This window comes from Dysidea avara, chromosome 6 (assembly GCF_963678975.1).
Source record: "Dysidea avara chromosome 6, odDysAvar1.4, whole genome shotgun sequence".
Lineage (NCBI taxonomy): Eukaryota > Metazoa > Porifera > Demospongiae > Dictyoceratida > Dysideidae > Dysidea > Dysidea avara.
The window spans coordinates 16,327,605-16,333,793 of NC_089277.1; the positions used below are offsets into that span (position 1 = coordinate 16,327,605).

General features: G+C 38.6%; 1 pseudogene; it reads right to left on the reverse strand.

The window, feature by feature from the left end:
• LOC136259295 (uncharacterized) overlaps positions 1 to 6,189 on the reverse strand; it is a 107,947-nt pseudogene that overhangs the window by 101,207 nt on the left and 551 nt on the right.

Here is a 6,189-nt window from a genome sequence, read left to right on the forward strand (position 1 = left end):
GGACCTACTTGACATGGTCACTATAATGAGGTAGATTATTAATGAGGTCATGAAGTACACCTTAGCTATGTTTAGGACCTACTTGACATGGTCACTCTGGGAAAACCGGTCTTATTGCCTATTTAAAAGTATCGAGAAGCGCCAGTTTTACGTATTTAGTGTGTTGTAGCTCGCCAATGGTTGAAGCTATGTGTACCAAATTTTCACATGTTTTACACACGTCACCAACTCCTTACCTTCCAGAGCATCCATTGTGCAAGTAGTCAACAAGTAAGTTTCCCGCCATTTAACATAGTTTTTGAATTGAGGTTGACTGTATCAGGCAAGCTCCAAAAGGGGAGGGAGGTGGGGGCTCGGATGGAAGGTAAAAGGCTGTTCAAAAAATTAAAAAGGAAGGTGTATGGATGAACTAGGCCATGTTATGGGCAGAGTTGGGATAGTTATTTCAGAAAAGTAACTAGATACTAGTTACTAGTTACTTTTATTCCATGTAATTGAGTTACAGTTACAGTCACTTTTTAAAAGGTAACTAAGTATCTAGCTATATAGTTACTAGTTACTTTCATAAACAAGTTATGCTTGTTTGTTAACTTTTGTAACATGATTATTTTCCCAGAGCAAGGAAAAAAAGAGAACTATATATAATAATTATTTGGAACTTTTTGAAAATAATGATTCAGTAGCCATTTCAGCTCAGTTTCAACTGTTACATTTGTTGCTCAAGCTGAATCATGAAGAACAGTACACAGAAAGTGTCTACTTAACTAGAGATAGGACAGCTAAAGGAGGATACGACTACAAGGTTAATGGGATTATGGGCCTCTTGTGGTGCATGCTCGGAACAGATCAGGAAAGGAACCCGTGAGACTAATTGGAATGCCTGGACAAGCTTGTGATGAAAGTCTTGTCTAACATGTAAGCATGTCCTGATTGTGATTTCAGGCTTGAATAGTTCCTGTAAACTACTGACAGTTTTGGAGACATTTTGGAGATAACCCAGCCACCCTTTGGAAATATAAAAGTAAGCATCACCCATGTCACATTAACCTACAGTTAATGGAAAGATGTAGAGCAACCAAAGGGGGGAGGGGTGAGGCTTGGATTGAACAACAACTCCTGAACCGTGTTTACTCGAATGAGCTTGCACGCCTTGGGATTGCTTTGAAGTGAGTGCGTAAATGATAGGAATACTACCAAGGGGGTAGTCAGACAGGTTTAGAGCCTGAGCAAGCATTTTGGACCTGCCCTGCTAGTTAACCCTGTTTAACCTGTTGTTAAACTTGCATTAATGTGACTAGTACAAAAATTGAAGTGCTCTTGCTATTAAAGCATAATTACCTGTAGTTACAATGTAACTATTGTAACTCAGTTACTTTTTGGGCAGTTGTAACTAGTTACAAAACAAGTAACTAGTTATATTACTAGTTACTTGTAAAGTAACTAATTACCCCCAACTCTGGTTATTGGTCATTCAGGTCTCAGAACTGGCTAGAAGTAAAGAAATTCACAGCAGAGGTATTTATTAATATTCAACACCATGGAGCTGTACAGCCACATATAGCCATCCCCAGACTGACCAGAGCTCCATTAAGGCCCCACACCACATGTATGGATCGCCACTGGGCTTAGGAAAAGCAACCAACAAAACCAGACCACTCAAGTCTAGCTGATTTTGATTGTGATTTATTCATGTAGCTTTGTGTTCTGGGTGAAAAATCAAATGTGCTGCATGACATGGACGATAAGACCAGTTTTCCCAGACTTGGTCACAATTTACTTTATATAGTTATGATATGTCTGAGTCAGTAGGGACAAAATTTTCTGACCTCATTACGGAGGTGGCTGCATTAAGCAGATCACTTTGTACAAGTTGGCACATGTATTAATGGCCAGTTTAGACAGGTGACCTCTTTATGTTGTGACTTGATTAGACAGGTTTCACTGTAGCTTATTTGTGTGTTTCATTGTTGAATTTCTCACTATCACCACTTCTCACTACGTTCATCAGATTCACAGTGGTAGAGATATAGGGGGGATGGACATCAGGGGAGGGCATATCTCACAATACACATTATGAACAGCAGAAGTGACACACATAAATATGTCTAATTTATCTTACTCTAGATACTATCTCTAGGTATGTTAATTTCAAAGTTTTCCTGAAGGGGAGGGGGGCATACCCCCTAGATCAGAGTCAATTATTACTGCCTGACACAGGCCATTTGTCAGGCAAATATCGTGCATGGCCGACCATAATGGAACCTGCCTGACAAAATGTCAGATCAAAATAGAAGGAAGTTAGAGAGTTTTATAGTGAAGCTGTGTCAATTAATGAGACAACAATGATTGTATTATTATAAGTTGAGTCACTCTATTCTATCAATGTACATGTATCATAAGTAGCACATAAATGTCAGGTAATGCTTTAGGTTGCCTGACATTTTCACTGGGATTTAAGAAAAATTACAATTGTCTCTGCCCTAGATTTCAGCTGTGGAGGATCCTCAGTCAGCTGCAGTCCATCTCATTAGTCCTTTAATAAAATTACTCAATCACTGTGAGCCCCCCACTTTTTAATAGCTGTCTCCGCTCTGTCAGAATGAAGAACATTATCCAAAGATACCATAATTGTGCATGACTGGGCTTGCGAAAATAGGGCATGTGGGCACATAAAAATTGCCTACTTTTTCAAAATTTAATGTGTCACAACTTTGTATTCCATGACTCTGTGGCCATGAACTTTTCAGCACTCATTAAACATTTAGTTGGCATTATAATACAATTAAGTTACAGACTGAAAATATTTCATTCCAGTACTGAGCTATGACATGTTATGTGATGGAGTGTAGTTTGTGCCCACATGTTCTATATTTTCACAGGCCGATTTTGCAGACTATTCATGGAAACTTCCGGATTATTCCCGGATATTGACAGAATCTCTCCCAATTCTTTCTGGTCTAATTATTTTTACTGCCTTCCTATTATTCTCAAATTCTCCTGATTGTTGTTTTTCAAAAATTTCCTGAGGGCATGCCCCCAGATCTAGAACCCCTAGCTGGAGCATGCTACACATGCTGATTGTACTTACACAGTAGAGTGCATGAAGCATTGCAAAGTCTGTATCACCTATTTAAAATTTTAACTACACCTCTGTTCATTATCTGTTTTTCTCAAAATTAACCAGCATAATAGATTTAAGCCTACATAATTACTTTTCTGTTTCCAAGTTATACTATACAGTATGAATGTGTGGTAGTGTCATTTGTGTATATAAACCTGTAAGTGTTATCCCACTAGGGATCATGTGAGATGGTAAAGCCTGTTAATATATGGAGTAAGAACTTGACCGCATTAAAACCAGCTCTGTATGTAGACCAGATCCAGTAGTGACTTGATCCATACTTCTTGTAAACTTTAAATAAGTAAATTATTATACCAAATATTCAGTGTATGCTTATTATTAGTATTAGTAGTGTATGTATAATATAAAGTATAGTAACAACTTTACTAGTTAGTGTATTAGTTGAGCTTGTCCCAGTTCCACTGTAGTAAGACTGGATGATCTAGTATTATCCACACCCCCTCCTTTAGCATATCCTCCAATGACTATAATGGCATTGTTGTTGACTGCTGTTATAGCTACTGAAGATCTGGCTGATGATAATGATGAAATGTTCTTCCATGATTTGCTAGAGTTATCATACATCTTAATATCTGATGTTGTTGTTCTACTTTGATCCTGTCCACCAACTACCACTGGTGGGGATGAGCTGGGAACTAGGGCTGTTTTCCAGTGGGTGGCATCAGTCATTGTAATCCATTTAGTGGGTGTGTCATTGGATTGTTGTTGGTCACTTGATCTTGTGATATCATCAACAGGTATCTTGTAGGCACTATTGTTATGTTTCAAGTTAGCAGCATAGTAACCCACTATGAGTAAATGATCATCAGTAATAATGGGTGTAAAGAATGCCATTTGTACAGGAAGATTAATGGACGCTTTCTGCCAATGAGAATTTTTCATCCAGTTGAGGACTTCAATATCATCTTGTACTACTCGTGTGTTGTTAACATGCTTTCCTCCCCTGGCAACAATAACATGCTCCAGGTGAGTAACCACGCCTGGTCTACTCCTAATTGAGAGAAGGTCAGAATAATGAGATGTCCAAGTTTGAATATTTTCATCAAATGTAGAGACTTTATTAGTCCACTCCTTAGCAGCACACAGCCATCCACCAATAATAACCAACTTTCCACCGATGATGTGAGGAACACCACCCCAGTGATCTGAGGGAGGTAACTGATCCCAATGGTCAGTGTTGACATCATAGACATATACTTGATGTATAGCATCATCAACTGGACTATCCCCACCAGCAACATAGACCTTCTTGTCTTGTACTGTGACATATGGAAGATACATTGCAGCAGGAAGATTTGCCAGCTGAGTCCATTTTATGTGGTACCTGCCACTGGTAAGTGCTGGCATTAATGGAGGTGCCTCCAGAGTGGATAATAATATTTGTAAGGTGAATACAGCTATATAAATTATTGTGAACACAATAAATTTACATCACAACATGCATATGTAATTGTGTAACTTGCTTTTATACAATCACCAAAAGTTTTGATTTATAAAGGTGGCAGGAAGGGGCAGTAAAGAAATGTCAAAAAGTTGGGTTTTTAGCAGCTCTGAGACTTTTGCTAAGTAAATGAAGCAGCCACAGTAGATTCAATATATGGATACCTTGTTGCTAGAGTTAGACAAGTGTTCATCTAAATGAATTTGTTCAGATAACTTGAGGCCAACTGATTTATATACAGAGCACTGTTCAATTACTCTAATAGAACACACACTAGTGAAGAAATACTCTAATTGTACAGTCACTTTTGGCATTTGGGTAGCTTTGACTGTTTAGATAACTGAGGATCCACTGTACTGAAGATGTGTAATGTGATTGTTCTATTACAGTGAATGACTACTCTATTGGAGTATTTAAATATTTTATTACAAGGTGCGGGACCATGATCCTTGTTTCCATGCACTGCCTATCATTTTGCACAGTAAAATATTTCACAAGGCTAATTGTAGTGGGTTAGACAGGTGACCATATTACACTGTATTATACCATGATCAGTTGATATTGGTAAATGACAGTGTTTAAGTGTAGTATTGAATGGTTATGGGTTAACATGAGTATAAACTTTATCCTCCACACATGACATTTCCCATAGAGTATGTACTAACATTAGTGACTTACTATTTTAAATTTTGATGTCTTTGTTGTTGATCCTCCTAAAGTTATTCTGTTAAGTTGACTGGCTACTTGTTGTGTTGGTACACTTCTTGTGGAGGACTAAGATAACAACACCATATATGGTAATGATAACAAAACAAATAACACTCACAAACTGTTGTTTCAACTGATCAATTTCTACATCTCTTTCAGCAATTTGGCTTTTCTGCTGCTCGTTTTCTGTCTTCAAGTGGTTGACCTCTAGGTCCTTCTGTGCCTTCACCTGAACAATTTCTCCTCTCAACTGATCAATCTCAGTCTTCTGCTGCTCCACTTGTTGGTATAGAGTGATAACATCTTGTGGGGACTCCTTCATGTAAACATCCTTGCTCACTTGGATCCTCTCACAGACAGCCGTTATGGTCGGCCTCACAGCAGGATCATCATCCAGACAATCCTCCACCAGTGGCCTCAATACTTCAGCCTCTCTTCTCATTTTGTCCAGGTACTGCTGACGCCGCTCAACTTCCAACAAAGCTACCTTTCTTCTGGTCGTAGGGTCAAACTGGGTTTGCTTGGATGGGGTAGGCCACTGTTGTGTAAATGTGTGGAGGATTATTCCAGCAAAAGAAAACACATCCATATGAGGGCCATAAACCGGAGTCTCATCAAGAGATTCGGGTGGCATGAAATCAATAGTTCCTGGAGCTTTAGTCATTGTCTTTCTACTATCAGCCTTTATCACCTTGGCCACTCCAAGATCACTGATCTTTGCCACATGATTTAAGATTTAAGATTAGGTACTGGGCAGTCAGCTCAGCTGGTTTGCCCAGGGGGTGAAAACCCCAAATGGTACAATCAAATACATACATACATACATGCAATTTGATAATTAATTACAGTAGTGAAGGTTAAGTACGTAAATAAATTCATCCAAATTTCTTGATTCTGT